A 17,322-nucleotide genomic window follows, 5' to 3' on the forward strand; every position below is an offset into this window, starting at 1 on the left:
CAAAATTTGGAGCCCAAATTTGAATCCTCTTAGGGTCTATAAATATCCCTCAATTCTCAGTAGAGAATACAACTTTTGAGAAGCAATAGATTGAGAATAAAAAGCCTTAGCAAAGTCTTTAGCAAGTCTTGTTTTCAATTGCTTGAGTGTTCACCTCCTTCTTTCTCGTTAAAAATTTGTAAGAGTGTGAACCACTGTAAAAGGTTGTAAGAGGGGTATTTGTCCTTCCTCTTCAAAGTGATTTGCTAGTGGAAGTTGGGAGCCTCTTCGAAGAAGGCTTTGCAAGTGGATGTAGGTCATTTTGACCGAACCACTTTAAATTGGTGTGTTAAATGTGTGAGTTCTTACTTTCCTGAAATTATTATTTACACTACTGCTAGCTTTCGGTTTTCATCTACTCAAGTTACTATTGAAACGAAATCTCCTCGTATTTATAAATTTGTTTTTAAACTTACAAGTTTTAATCCGCTGCTAATTCACCCCCCCCCCCCCTCTTAGTGTCACTCCGATCCTAACAAATAGTATTAGAGCTAGGCTCACTATCATATTTGGTTTAATACCCAAGAGAGATGGCTTACTCCAGTATGCATGAGGGTTATTCTATTACACATCCACCTATATTTAATAGGTCGGATTACATGTATTAGAAGACTCGTATGAGGATCTTCCTCATTTCCATGGATTTCGAGCTTTGGACTATTGTCGAAAATGGATTAAAAAAATTTTCTCTTCCGATGAGTGAATGGGATGAATCGGAGGAAGGTTTTTGCTTTAAACGCAAAAGCTATGAATGCCTTGTTTTATGCATTAGACAAAAATGAATTTAATCGCATTTCAATTTGTGATTCGGCTTTTGATATTTGAAGAACTCTTGAGGTCACTCATGAAGGCACTAGCTAAGTGAAAGAGTCCAAAATCAACATTCTTGTGCACTCTTACGAACTTTTTCGAATGAAACCAAGTGAGTCCATCGGAGACAGGTACACCCGTTTCACGGATATCATCAATGGACTCAAAGCTCTTAGTAAAGATTTTTTTAACTTTGAACTAGTAACTAAAATCTTAAGATCCATTCCAAAAAGTTGGGATCCAAAAGTTACGACCATTCAAGATGTCAAGGACCTTAAAACATTTCCCCTTGAAGAACTTATTGAGCTCTAATGACCTACGAAGTGACATGTCATGCTCATGAAGAGCTCGAGAACCCTCTTTCAAAGAACAGGAAGGATATGACGCTTACATCACAAGAAGACTACTTGAAAGGAACATCAAGTGATGAGGATAGTGACGATGACATTGCACTTTTAACTCAAAAATTTTAAAAATTTATAAGAAAAAAAAATTTAAAAATAACACCAAAAATAAACTTGAACATAAAAAAGACCAAGTAATATGCTACGAATACAAGAAGCTGAGGCACTTCAAAAATGAATGCCCCTAAGCCAAGAAGAAGCAACCGAAGAAGAAGAAAGCTTTAAAAGCGACTTAGGACGATTCAAGTGATTCAGAAAGTGAAGAAGCTAGCAACAAAGAGGAGGCAAACTTTGCACTAATGGCTTTAAGAGAAGACGTATGTGATTTAATTAATGAAGATTTATCTTTCAATGAACTTTCTATTACTTTTCATAAATTATTTGATGAGTGTAGAACTATTAGTAAGAAGTTTAATATTTTAAAAAAAGAGCATGTCTTACTACAAAATAAGCTTGATAGTATTCAAACTCCTCCATGCTTTAAGTGTGAACACTTAGAAGCAATAAAAAATAAAAATTTGCTACTTAAAGGGACCTTAAACAAGTTTAAGATCGGTAGCAAGGGATTAAACATGATCCTTGCAAACAAGGGTCACGTCGCAAATAGAAGTGGAATTGGTTTTGTGAGAGGATCTCACCAAAATCCTACCACTTTCATTAAAGGACCCACATTACACGTTTCACCTTGTTCGAAATGTAACTTTTGTTTAAATCCGGATATGTTGCTTAAAAATATCCATTTAGGAAAATTAGTCTACATAAGTTGATATGGGTTCCTAAAGGAACTATAAATACTTCAATGATGAATAACAAAATTGGTAGATCAATTTTTGAGGCACCCAAAATCAAATGGGTACCTAAAAACTTTCTTTTGTAGACAAACCCATAAGCTAGGAGCAAGAGATAGTATCTTGATAGTGGATGCTCATGACACATGACTGGAGATCCATCTCATTTCTCTATGCTCACTAGCAAAGAAGAAGGGTACATCACCTTCGGAGACAACAACAAAGGCAAAATCATTGGCAAGGAAACCATAGGTAACAAATCATATTTTTTAATTGATGATGTATTACTAGTTGATGGATTAAAACATAATCTCTTAAGTATTAGTCAATTATGCGATAAAAGTTACATCGTTAGATTTGAATCTAATTCGTGCATTATTGAAAAATCAAACAATAACTTGTCAATGATTGCTTTAAAACAAAGTAATGTCTACACCATCAACCTTGATGAACTAAGTAATGAAATGTACTTCTCCTCTTTAAATGATGATGCTTGGCTTTGGCATAGGAGATTAGCCCATGCAAGTATGAAACTAATATCTAAGATCTCATCTAGAGAATTAGTATGAGGGATTCCCAATATGAAGTTTGTTAAGGACAAAGTATGTGATGCATGTCAACTAAGTAAACAAATAAAAACTAGTTTCAAACCAAAAAATCAAATTAGCACCACTAGACCATTACACAATTGATCCATTTGGACTTATTTGGACCAATTAACATGATAAGTCTAGGAGGAAGCAAATATGCTTTTGTAATTGTAGATGACTATACTAGATATACTTGGACCTATTTCTTGGCTCACAAATGTGATTGTTTCAAATGTTTCTCTAAATTTTGTAAACTCACTGAAAACGAAAAAGACTTTATGATTTCATCAATTCAGAATGATCACGGTGGCGAATTTCAAAACCGTGACTTCCAAAGTTTTTGTGAAGTTAATTGATATAACCATAACTTCTCCACTCCAAGAAATCCTCAACAAAATGGAGTAGTTGAAAGAAAAAATAGAAACCTACAAGAAATGGCAAGAACTATGTTGAATGAACATAGTCTACCCAAGTATTTTTGGGCCGAAGCCATGAATACAACTTGCTACATCATGAATAGGGTTCTAATAAGATCATCTATATTAAAAACTCTCTATGAATTATGGAATAACAAAAAACCAAATATTTCTGATTTTAAAGTTTTCGGTTGCAAATGCTTTATTTTGAATGAAAAGGATGCCTTAGAAAAATTTGATGCCAAATCCGATGAAAGCACCTTTCTTGGTTACTCTTCCGTTTCTAAAGCTTTTCGTATTTTTAACAAAAGAACCTAAGTTATAGAAGAGTCTATTCATGTAGTTTTCAATGAAAATTTTGAGTTAAATAAAAATGATTTTGAAGTTGATATTGGCTTTGAAAATTTGAATTTAAATGAACCCCCTCCTCAAAATAGCAACTTGGATGCATCTTCTTCCTTACCTAAAGAATGGAAGTATGTGGATGCTCATCCAAAGGAGCTAATTCTAGGAGATACATCAAAAGGGGTTCAAACTCGTTCTTCCTTCAAGAATTTTTGTGCTAACGCCGCCTTCCTTTCTCAAATCGAACCTAAATGTATTGATGAGGCTTTGAAAGATGATTCTTAAGTCATTGCAATGCAAGAGGAATTGAACCAATTTAAGAGGAATGAGGTATGGAAGCTTGTTCCTAGACCTAATGACCATTTAGTCATTGGTACTAAATGGGTCTTTAGAAATAAGCAAGACGAATGCGGTATCATAGTTAGAAACAAAGCTAGATTAGTGGCCAAATGTTTCAACCAAGAAGAAGGTATCGACTATGAAGAAACCTTCGCTCCTTTGGCAAGATTAGAAGCCACTAGGATGTTCCTTGCCTATGCTAGTAGTAATAATTTTAAACTATTTCATATGTATATCAAAAGTTCCTTCTTGAATGGTTTTATTTCCCAAGAAGTATATATCGAACAACCTCCAGGATTTAAAAATTTTCTTCTTCCTAATCATGTATTCAAATTGACTAAGGCTCTCTATGTCCTGAAACATGCTCCTAGAGTTTGGTATGAAAGGCTTAGTTTCTTTCTTATTTTAAATAATTTTACTAAAGGCAAGGTTGATACTACATTTATCAAACACTTTGAAAATAATTTTCTTATTATGAAAATTTATGTTGACGATATTATTTTTGGTTCTTCGGATGAATCACTATGTGAATCATTTGCCAAGTGTATGAGTCATGAATTTGAAATGAGTCTATTGGGTGAATTAACCTTCTTTTTAGGATTGCAAATTAAACAACTTAATGATGGTATATTTCTTAATCAATCTAAATATACATTAGAATTGTTAAAACGATTTAACATGGATGGTTCAAAAGCGATAAACACTCCTATGAGTACTTCGACGAAGTTAGATATAGATAAAAATGGTGAGAATTTCGATCAAAAAACATATAGGGGAATGATAGGTAGTCTACTTTATCTCACCGCGACTAGATCGGATATCATGTTTAGTGTAGAACTTTGCGCTAGGTTTTAATCTAATCCTAAATTATCTCATCTTAAGAGTGTTAAAAGAATATTTAGATATCTTAAAGGAACTTCCAATTTAGGATTGTGGTATCCGAAATCTGATAAATTCGATTTAATAGCTTATGCAGATGCCGATTTTGGCGGATGCAGGATAGATAGAAAAAGTATATCCGGTAAATGCCAATTTTTAGGACATGCACTTGTTTCTTGGACTTCCAAGAAACAAAACTCAGTTGCACTATCTACAGCGGAAGCCGAATACATTGCTACAAGTGCATGCTGTGCACAAGTTGTTTGGATGAAGAATACATTAGAAGACTATGAAATTTACTTGAAAAACATTCCCATAAAATGTGATAATACAAGTTCCATATGTTTTACCAAAAATCTAATTCAACACTCTAGAACTAAGCATATCGACGTTAGGCATCATTTCATACGTGATCATGTCCTTAACAATAATGTCGTTCTAGAGTTTATTGACACAAAGCATCAATTAGTAGACATTTTTACAAAAGCCTTAAATGAAGACCAATTTGAATTCATTAGAAGAGAACTAGGCATGTTAAATTATTCCTGAGAATAAGCTTGTTTGAATGTATTTTCTGAAAAGTTTTTCATCCTCTTTCCATTCTTTCATGGATTTGATTTCTTCCTTTTCTGTCAATTCCAAATGACATATTAAAGTGCAATCCGAGATCCTATCTTATCTTGAGCCAAACACCTCTGAAAAACAAAAAGGGGGAGGAAAGAAATTTTTTCCTTCTCTTTCTTGGCATGCCAGCGGTGGCACCGCCAGAACCGACGGTAGCACCGCTTGAGCGCTCGGTCGCCACGCGGTGGCACCGCCCGAGATCTCTTTTATAAGAAAAGGGGTTAGGGCCGGAGGTGGAACCACCCCCAACCCATAAGAACTCTCCCTAAATCTCCCACTACTCCTTCAAAACTTCTCTAACCCTCATTCCAACCTTTAGAAGCCTAGGAGAGGGATTCTTGTTGGTTCAAGCTCTCCATCTTTCAAGGATTTCTCCATAAGGTAAAATCTGAAATCTTTCCTTCCTCTTCTCATTATTTTGTCTACTCTTCATAGTTTTATATTCTCCATAATGGTATATTTTGTCTACTCTTGTCTAGATAATGGCTCCTAAGAGATCAACAAGAACAAAAGGGAAAAGGGTTGAAGGAGATTCATATGACCAAAATCTTTTTAGATCCAAAGAAGTAGCTCTTAGGTTTCCAAATTTCAAAACAAGAACTATACATAAGGGTAAACATGTTGATCTAGATGAACAAGGAAACCTATAACTCATTAGATGGTTTGCACATTTAGATGCCTTACCTCTCCTACAAATCAATGAACCAATTTATCCTAGGTTAGTTAGGCTATTTTATGCAAACTTATGTGTGGACAACGAAAGCCTAAGTTCTTACCTTTTACGAACACAAATTAAAATCTTTGATAGTACTATTTTTGAACTAATTGGAATTACTGAAAAGGATAGGGGCTGTTACTTTAGAAATAAATGGGATGTCAATGTAATTGGAGCTACTTACTCCGAAGCCTTAGAAACTATCTTTGAAAATCTGAACCTAGGCATGATACCCAAAAGTTGCAAGCACTTACTACCCTTTAACTCTAAAATTCTTCATCATATCATGACTAGCATACTACTTTCCAAGCAATTTCATCTTGATGAAATGAGTCAAATAGAGCTAAGCACCATGTACTGAATTATAACCGAACAATATAATTGCTTTGGATACTTAATCCGACAACACATGTAGGATATAATAGCTAAAGATACTATGTTATCATATGGGGGGTTAATCACTCGATTAATACTTGCCCATAATATTTGTGTCTCACCTGATGAAGAAATAATTCAATTTGATCGATTTAACACCATCAATAGAAATCTACTGAAAAGATTTATGTGCACATTTAGCAATGGTATATGGGTTAGGCAACCTAGAAGGACTGATCCAATTCCCCCACTAGTAGAACACCCCGAAACACCAATTTTTAGGGGAAATGAATCTCCTCGTCTTAGTCCCTTTGGTGCAGCACCTTCAGCTTCTGCTTCATCTTCTAAAGAACTCATTATGGTATAATTGCATTAGATCAAATCATAACAAGAACAACTCAAATCATAGCAAGAGCAAATTCAAATTCAGCAAATTGAAATTTTGAAGGAACTATGACAAATGAATCAAAAAATAGATGTCATGTATAAGAACTATGGATTTCCTCCTAAGGATTAATCGATATGCCTTCTTATTTTGTTACCTTGACATGTGATCCTTGTATGATTACTCTTAATGTCACGTTAAAGTTTTGTCATCTTCTTTCTTTTGTATGAAAGCCATGCTTTTTTAATGAGATGAATTTTGAATGAAAGCTGAATTTTTGAGATGCATTCGGGATGAATGCTGATTTTTTTTATGAGATGAATTATGGATGAATGCTGATTTTTTTTTAGATGAATTCTGGATGAATGCTAATTTTTTTTAAAATGAATTCTAGATGAATGCTGAGATGAATTCTAGATGAATGCTGAATTTTATTTAATAAGATGAATTCTAGATAAATGGTGATTTTTTTGGAGATGAATTTTAGATTATCGATCTTAATGCTAAATTCATTTTCTAATGATTTTATGATCATAAATTGTACGCTTAAAGTCTTATCTCCTTTTTGTTGATGACAAAGGGGGAGAAGAATGAGCAAAACATGACTTGTGATGACTTGTGCCAATTCGATGGCATGACTTATATAAATTGCAAAAGCTTGTGTAATGCAAATGTCTTATATGCATCACAAAACTCTTTGAGAATATTGTAAGTTCTTAGATTGGTTGATCATATGAAATCATGCCTTACATTTATATCATGAAATTCATGTTGAAAATTCTTATCTCTTGTCGAAGTGATAATTATCTTTTATCATTCGACTTGAAAATGATTTTCATAGCTTGAAATTATAAGAAATACGAAGTTTCGTATTTGCTCATGCTTATAGAGAATAATGATAAATTCAACGGATGGAACTTATCGGTTTAGGCTTGAATTCAAAAAGATTGAATTCAAGTGTTTTTTGTTAGGATCGAGAGCACTAAGAGGGGGGGGGGGTGAATTAGTGCAGCGGAAATCTTTTAGCGATTAAAAACAAAAGCTGCGTTCGTTCGATAAAAATCAGTTTTGAAGCAAAAGCCGACTCAAAGATAACTTATGACTAAGTGCAGTTTACGTCTAAACGTAGTTTACGTCTAAACACAATTTGCGTTTAAATGCAGTTTGCGTCTAAACGCAATTTTACGTCTAAACGCAGATTTACGTCTAAACGCAGATTTACGTCTAAACGCAGATTTACGTCCAAACTCAGTTTTACGTCTAAAACGCAGTTTTACGTTTAAACGTAGTTTACGTCTAAACGCAGTTTTACATCTAAAGGCAGATTTACGTCTAAACGCAGATTTACGTCTAAACGCAGATTTACGTCTAAACTCAGATTTACGTCTAAACTCAGTTTACGTTTAAAACGTCTAAATACAGTTTGAGCAGTTTTACGTCTAAACGCAATTTGACGTCTAGACGCAGTTTCAAAAGGATCTGAACTTTAGAAACTCGTTCGTAAAAGCGCAGAAGACAGTTTTGCAGAATCAAGGCGTAAACGTAAACTGCAATGTAAATATCGTACGAAAACACTAGTTTACGTCTTAAAGCAGATTCGGACAGATCAGCACTTAGAAACTTGTTCGTGAAGGCGTAGAAGACAGTTTTGCAGAATCAAAACGTAAACGTAAACTGTAATGTATGAAAACACCGATTTACGTCTGAATGCAGATTCTGAAGGAACAACACTTAGAACTTGTTCGTAAAAGCGCAGAAAGCAGTAGTTATGAAGGAGGTTTGCAGTAATGATAAAGTGCTCAAAATAAACGCAAACCAGAGATTTAGAGTGGTTCGGTCAGTCTTGACCTACTCCACTTTTGGCTTCCTCCACCGACGAGGTCACCGACGTCAACTAGAGGCCTTCCTTCAATAGGCGAAGGCCAACTGCCCTTTTACAGTTTCTCTCCTTTTGACAGGCTCAGGAGACAACCTTTACAGACCTTTCTCTCCTCACTTTACAACTCAAAAACTTGAAGAACAAAAGGAGGAGACTTAAAGGCTTAACAACACTTTTGAGCTCTTAGAATCACAGAAAAGATCAAGATTTCGGTGTAGGTCTGTATCTTTTCAGTGCTGAATGGGTGGGGTATTTATAGGCCCCAACCCAATTCAAATTTGGAGCTCAAAACGATCAAATCCCGGAATTCCGGGATCAGGCGGTTGCACCTCTTGACTGGAGAGGTTGCACCGCCTGGCAGAGCTCGAAGACTGAGCCCAGGCGGTGCCACCTCTTGACTGAGGCGGTTGCACCTCTCTGCCAGAGCTCGAAGACCGAGCTCAGGCGGTGCCACCTCTCTGTCAGGGAGGTTGCACCGCCCAGTCTTGCTCGAAGACTGAGCTCAGGCGGTGCCACCTCCTGGCTGGGGAGGTTGCACCGCCCAGTCTCGCTGGGAGGCTTAGCCCAGGCGGTGCCACCTCCTGGCCTAGGCGGTTGCACCTCCTGGTGCAATTAGGGTCCGAATGGTTAGTTCCATTTGGCCCAATTTCAGTCTTTCAGGGGCCCAATTGCCCCAAGATTAAGCCAATGGGATCACCTCCCATTTTCCAACTTAATCAACGTGCTAACTATGATTAAATCTAAGACAATTTCTGCAGCTTTGCTTCGGTGCGTCAATCGCTTCTTCCGGCGAGTTTCCGACGAACTTCCGTCGATCATCCGAAGAACCCTCGGTGATGCTCTTGCGGACTTCCGGCAAACTCCTGGACTTTGCGACGATCCACTTGGCAAGTTCCGACGAGCTTCGCTTGGCAAGCTTCTGGACTTCTCGGATCTGTTCTCGCAGAACCTCCGATGACCGTCCGAACTTCCGTCAAACTCTCGAACTTCCAATGTGATCATGAACTTGACTCCGGCGCAACTCCTGCTGCTTGTCTAACTTTCATCGTAGTTAATCCTGCACACTTATCTCAACACATAGATTAGACAACAAATGACAATTGACTTCATCATCAAAATCCGAGATTCAACATTTTTATCTTCTCATAATATGGCATATAGATAGGGGGAGTTATGTTTATCTCTATCATCTATTGATTGTCATCATCAAAAAGGGGGAGATTATTGAATCTCGGATTTTGATATTGAAATCAATTGATAGGTTAATTGATCTAATCCATATTATTGAGTTAAGTGTGCAGGATTAACTACGATAGCCTAAAAACATAAAGTAAGGATACCAGAGTCAAGTTCGATGGGTGTTTGAGAGTCCGAAGATCCGTCGGAGATGCTGCCGGAACCAACCGAGAAGAAATCGAGGACTTGTCGGAGTTTTCGAAAGTCCACCGAAGAGATCGTCGAAGGTTTGCAGAGATCACCGAGAAGGCTCAGCTACTCGCTGAACTAGCCACAAGATCGGGAGCCTGCTGGGAGTTCGCTAGAAGAAATCTGAGGGTGTATCGAAAGTCCACCGGAAAGCTCGCCGGAAGGAGACTTGATGTTTGCCGTTTAAAAACTTACTTAGGACTATGTTTTCAATTGCATAGTTTGTATATAATTATGGTTAGGATTAAGAGATAGTCCTATATCCTAGTTATGGGGCAACTAGGCCCGAATATGACTTGGTTTGGGCTGGATTTGAAGCTCAACCAGTGACCCATAAGGTCGGGCGGTGGAACCGTCGGGCTAGGCAGTGGCACCGCCTAGAGCTCAAAGGGTTGGGCAGTGGTACCGCTGGATTGGGCGGTGGCATCGCCCAGCACCCAAGAGGTCCGACGGTGGCACCGCCAATACACTATTTGTCAGACATTGATAGGCGATGGCACCGCCACTGATAGGTGGTGGCACTGCTAGCATCGGGAACCCAAGAGAATTCAAAATTTGGAGCCCAAATTTGAATCCTCTTAGGGTCTATAAATACCCCTCAATTCTCAGCAGAGAATACAACTTTTGAGAAGCAATTGACTGAGAAAAAAAAGCCTTAGCAAAGTCTTGTTTTCAATTGCTTGCGTGTTCACCTCCTTCTTTCTCGTTGAAAATTTGTAAGAGTGTAAACCATGGTAAAATATTGTAAGAGGGGTATTTGTCATTCCCCTTCAAAGTGATTTGCTAGTAAAAGTTGGGAGCCTCTTCGAAGAAGGCTTCGAAAGTGGATGTAGGTCATTTTGACCGAACCACTTTAAATTGGTGTGTTCCTTGAATGTGTGAGTTCTTACTTTCCTGAAATTGTTATTTACACTACTGCTAGCTTTCGGTTTTCATCTACTCAAGTTACTATAGAAACGAAATCTCTTCGTATTTACGAATTTATTTTCAAACTTACAAGTTTTAATCTGCTGCACTAATTCACCCCCCCCTCTTAGTGCCACTCCGATCCTAACAGGCTATAGTTCGGAGTCATAGTCTACAGCATGTGTAGTCATGACTATCTCTTTGTTTGACTACTTTAGGAGATGAGTTTGTGGAGTGAGACCATTCCACCTTTGAGGCGGGGTGCACTATCCTAGACTACTCTATGAGATATCAGGCTTTAATCTATGGCTTGTATAGATGAAGCTATTTGTATAAACTTCACACTTAATCAATTTACTTTTACTTACCAAAAAAAATGCATGAGGGGCGAAAATATTTTTTCAAGCTGATTTACGAAAAGCCTTTGATTCAGTTTATAGGAAATTTATCTATAAGATACTCCTCGATATGAAATTCCCTCAGTAATTGGTTAATTGGATTCTATGTTGCTTGGAAAGTCCAAAGTTTTTGATACTCTTTAATGGCTCACCTATTAGCTTTTTTGAGAGCACAAATGGCATCCGACAAGGTGATTCACTCTCTCTATATCTCTTTACTATTGCAATGGAAGGACTCAGCTGTATGTTGGAATAGGCAGCCTCTGATGGCAGTATTAAGGTACCCAATGCTGGTTCTATTCATATATCACACATAACTTTTGCAGATGATCTACTTATCTTTCTTCATAATGATTTAACTTCAGTGAGGAACCTGGCTACTATTCAGCTCTGGTCTTCATTTAAATCAAGCGAAAAGGAAAGTCTATATGGGTCCTTGCATTAAGGATAAACACTTTATTGCACACACTCTAGGGGTAAGTGAGGGAAGTATGTCAGTTCTTTATCTAGGTCTCCCACTCATATCCACTAGCATTCACAAAACCTACTATCAGCCTATCCTGTAAAAATTAAAAAATATTATTTTCTCCTGAAAAAATAGGCTTCTTTCAAAAGCAGGACGATTTGAACTCATTTGTTTGGTGTTGTACTCTTACTCTATTTATTGGTCTAATGTATTTCTTTTGCCTGTTAGACTTCTCCAGGATATTGAATGATTATTTATGAACTTCTTCTAGAATAACACAAATGGTAAGATAATATATATGGTAAATTGGGACAACATCTGCAAATTGAAAGATGAAGGAGGGCTGAACTTAAGAAATACTAGAGATTGGAATAAAGCATGTTTGGTACAAAAATTATGGGATTTTTTATAAAACAATTATTCCTTATGATCACAATGGGTTTCTACTAGGTATCTTTCCAAGGAATCAATTTGGGAAGTTTTAGCAAACACATATCACTTTGTAGCTAGGAAAGAAATGTTGAAGGCAAGGAATTGGCTAATCAAACACATCTACTATGCGACCTCTTTCGGAACTAGTACTAATATGTGGTACGATTCTTGGGTGAATGGGAAGAGTATATTTTAATTATATGGTGACATAATACAAAAAGATCTTGGGGCTCCGAAAGATTGGAAGGTTTCCAAGTTCATTGCTAATGGTACTTTGTGTTTCCCTAATCCTATTTCTCTTGAAATGTTATCACTTTGGCCGACTATCACAACAATTCCAATCAGGAATAACCCTTCAGAAATGCTTATTTGGCCTCATGACAATGGCAAATTTAGTGCTACATTAGCATGGAATCAGATTAGGCAACGAAACAACAAGTGGATCCCAAGCAGTTAAACATGGGATCGACTGGGATCACAGAGACATTCCTTGTGCACATGGTAGGCCCTTCTTGACAAACTACCTATAATAAACAATGTGAAGAGAAGAGATATTTATCTTGGTAACCGATGCTCCCTTTGTATGCAAAAGGAAGAAACTATTGACCACCTCTATTTTGCTTGTGACTATATTAAATGGATATGGAAGGAAATTCTTCGACGATTTGAACTAAATAGGCTACCGCAGCCAAACTTACAACAAGAATTAGGTGAACTCATGTAATGTTTCTCAAGAAAAGGGCCTCTTACATAAATGGCAAAGGTTACTTTTAGATACGCTATTTAGTGTATGTGGAAGGAGAGATGTAGCAGAATCCTTGGTGTTGACACAAACAATGGTTAGCTTTTGATAGAGATTATTGTTAGGACCCTTTTTCTAAGCTTTTGAATAATGTTTATCGAGTCTGTTTAGTTCAGTTGTTTATTGAGTCGGTTTGGTTGAGTTAGAGTCAAGTAAAGTTTTATTTAATATTTATTTATTATTAGAGTTCAAGTCCTAATGGACTTTGGGTGGAACTCTATAAATAGTGATGTAACCCTTTCTTTAAGCAATCAATCAATGAAATGTTATTCCACTCTGTGGCCAAACCCTAGGAGGTCAATCCCCTCGAAGTGATTAAGGAGGGTCGATCCCCTCAAAATGATCAAGGAGGGCCGATCCCCTCGAAGCGTTCAAGGAGGCCGATCCCCTCGAAGCGATCATTATCATTCCCTTTTCTCCCCTTTCTTCCACGATAAGACCTTAGGGTCTTATCAATTGGTATTAGAGCGATGATAAGATTTTAGGGTCTTATCATTTGGTATCAGAGTGACGATAAGACTTTAGGGTCTTATCAATTGGTATAAGAGCGGCAATCCTTGACGTTCTCGCTGTAGTGTTGCCGTAGCTATAAAAAAAAAAAATTATGTGAGGAAATTTCTTCGTCCTTGGCGTTCTCGCTATAATGTTGCAGCCAGTAGTCGCCACCACCGCCGCTGCCCCCTTGCTGCAGTTATCTTCATCTTCAGGAAAAAAAAAAAAGTAGAAGGAAGAAAAAGAAGAAGAAGAATAAGAAGAAGAAGAAGCCGCAGCCACCCTTGCTTCCCTTACCGGACCCCTGATTCCGGCCAGCCCACCCGCCGCCACTACTTCTTGGCCGAGGGACCACCACTACAGTCGTTGTTGCCCAACCATCAGCCACCACCGTCATCGCTGCCCCCACCTGGCTAGCGACCTCTCCTCCTCGCTTCTCCATCTCGCTCGAGCAAGAAGGACTGCCGGCGCCATTTCCTAGCCAGCGGATCACCCCATCGCCGCTTATACGATTGGCGACGCTGCCCTAGTCCACCATTGTGCCGCCCCCTTGGGTCGTAGCCGCAGCTATCAGTTGTCGTAGCCCCTCCTTGCAGCGGTTGCAGAAACAAAGCTTCCTCTATTGCCGCAACACCTTGTCGATCGCAATCGCGCCTCAAGCACCGTCGCCTTCCAACCGATGCACCACCGCTGCCAGCCACCATGTGGCGACCGCCGCTCGCCTCCCAACCACCGCTCCCCCTAGCTCGTGCAAGAACGACCGCTGCCACTTCTCCTTACTCTGCCCCCTTGGTGACCGAAATAGGGCAATCCGTTTGCTGCTGCGAATGCCGGTTGCCACCACCGTGGCCGCTGTTGCCCAGCTAGCGATGACGCTGCTTGCCACCCAGCCTGCCACTGTCGATTCCTATTTTCCACTATAGCCTCAACCTTGCCAATGACCAACCCCTCATTCTACAGTAGCTGCCCTCTAGTAGTGCACGCAGCAATCGCAGCAAGTACGCTGCCCTACCTCAACCCCAGCAGTGCATGCTCCACCGATTCTCTTCTCAACCCCGGCCGCTCCAACGCCACCTCCCTCTTGTTATGCCTCCGCTGCTGCAGTTGTCGGTTGCCATTACCGTAGCCTCAACCCGGTTGCTCGACGATTGCTTCCTTGGGTCACAACAATCGCAACCATCGCCTTTCAGCCTTGGCGCTCTCATCTCACGTAGTGACAGAAACACAGGGCAGCAACTCTTCCTCCGTTGTAGCCACCGCAGCGGTGAGCCCTTGCTGGTGCTACCCCAACCGCACCACCATCGCTGCCTCCAAACCCTCAGCAACAGCGATCCCTCCACGCAGCGACCACAATAAGCATTGTTGCCTCCCACGCGGTGACCGCAGCTATATCCTCGCATCCTCGCAGCAACCCTTCATTCCAATAGTGCTACCACCGATTGCATCACAAAAATAACACTAAGTAGGGCAGTGATTTATGCCCTAGTCTTGACACCAGAAATAAGAGTTGAGATTACAGATTTATAGAATTATGAAATGGCCACCGTTAACTCTGTTAGGATCAGAGTGGCACTAAGAGGGGGGGTGAATTAGTGCAGCGGTAAAGTGTGATAAACTTTTGACGATTTAAACACTTTCGGAAACTTCGTACGATAAAAGTAACTTTTTCGTTTGAAACCGTTTCGATTGCGTTTTAACTTGAAGAGATAAGTAAGACGGAGACAAAGCAGTATAGCATTAAAGTGCAAATGGTTTGCAGTAATATAAATGACAATAAGTAAATGCAAACCAGAGATTACGCCAATTTTACAATGGTTTGGTCAAATGACCTACATCCACTTGCGAGGCCCCTCTTCAATGAGGCTCCCACCTTCCACTAGCAAATCTCTTGAAAGGGAAGGGTAAATACCCCTCTTACAACTTTTACAAGCGGTTCACTCTCTTACAGATTTTCAGCAAGAAAGAAGGAGGTGAACACTAGCAAATTGAAAACAAGAAAGGCAAAGACTCTTCTAAGACTTTTCTCTCAATCACTTGCTGCACAAAAAGTTATCTTCTCAGTTGAGACTTGAGGGGTATTTATAGGCCTCAAGAGGATTCAAATTTGGGCTCCAAAAATTTGAATTCTCTTATGTTCCCGATGCTGGCGGTGCCACCGCCCAGTGCTCGGGTGCTGGGCAGTGCAACTACCCAGCCCAGGACGCCCAGCTCTTGGGTGCTGGGCGGTGCCACCGCCCAGCCTAGGCGGTGCCACCGCCTAGGCCAATTCAGCTCACTGGTTGGGCTCCAAACTTGGCCCAAACCAGTCCGAACTCGGGCCCAATTGGCCCCCTACTTGGGTTATAGGATTAACACCTAATCCTAACCCTAATTAACGTACTAACTACGAATTTAAAGACATTTTCTAAGCTATTACAAAGTCCGTAAGTCAAGACTTCTTCCGGCGAGCTTCCGGCGAACTTCCGACGGTCTTCCGATAAACTCTCGGAAACCATTCTGCGGACTCCCGGCAAGCTCCTAGACTTCACGATTTGATCTTGGCAAGTTCCAACGAGCTTCTTCGGTAAGCTCCGATCTTTCTCGGTGAGCTCTGCGAACTTCCAACGAACCTTCTGGCGAGCTTCCGAAAAACCCTTCGGCAAGCTCCCTACTCATTCTCGACTAGTTCCGGCAGCATTCCCGACGAACCTTCGGACTTCCGTCGAACTCTCGAACTCCCAACGAATCCTTCGCACTTGACTCCAGCACTTTGTTTCGCTTTATGTCTTCATCATTATCGTAGTTAATCCTGCACACACAAACCAAAACTCAACTCCGATCTAGACAATTATTACAACACGAATTGACATTCTATTGCCCGGCACGTCATTGGTTGGCGCTTCGTCCGATTCTTCGGTGCATCGTCCTCTCTTGCGGCTTGTTGCCCAATCGACGGTTGACCTCCGCAACCCCGATATCCTTGGCGTAATTTCGCTCTCCTTGGCCCGATGCCCGACATCCGAAGCATTCAGCCATCCAATATCCTGACGTGATATCTTCCGGCGCAATGTCAATTCCTCCTGCATCAACTGTCTAAACCTGATCGAGTAGACCTGCATCGCTCAAAATGCAGTTTAAATCATAAACACATATCAAGTGGTTTCATCATCAAAATACGAGATTCAACAATCTCCCCCTTTTTTATGATGACAACCACTTGATGACGGAGTTAACCTTAACTCCCGGAGTTTAAACAAACTCCCCCTATCAATATGCCATATTGATAGAATCTTGAATTCAAACTGAATTCAAGTCATTGCAATATTCATTATGAATACTTGCAACACATCATCATAAACATATGCATAAACTTATTCATATCATGTCATCAACATACTTCTCCCCCTTTGTCATCAACAAAAAGGAGAAGTACAACTATTCTTTGTGTTTGTAATATAAGTTCAACTCATTGCATGAAAAACATAATATTAAGTTTTATCATCATGCAGTTTTGAAGCTAGAAAATTTAGCAAGTAATGCATCATGCTTAGGACATTCAAGTTATCAAGTTTTAGATATACAAGTTTTACAGCATACAAGATAGCACTTTTGGTACTGTTCAAGATAGTAAGTTCTACATCATGCAAGCTAGCAATATTGAGATGTTCAAGAAAGCAACTCTTGCTTCTTGAAATATTCAAATTTGTCAAGTTTTGCTAGATGTGCAAGAAATCAAAATGATGATTTATATAAAAAAAATATCACAAGTTATATTCAAGAGAAAAATCATCATTCATTTTCAACTTATTCAATTTGTCACATCAATATTTCTTA

The sequence above is a fragment of the Musa acuminata genome, chromosome BXJ2-4 (assembly GCF_036884655.1).
Source record: "Musa acuminata AAA Group cultivar baxijiao chromosome BXJ2-4, Cavendish_Baxijiao_AAA, whole genome shotgun sequence".
Taxonomy (NCBI): domain Eukaryota; kingdom Viridiplantae; phylum Streptophyta; class Magnoliopsida; order Zingiberales; family Musaceae; genus Musa; species Musa acuminata.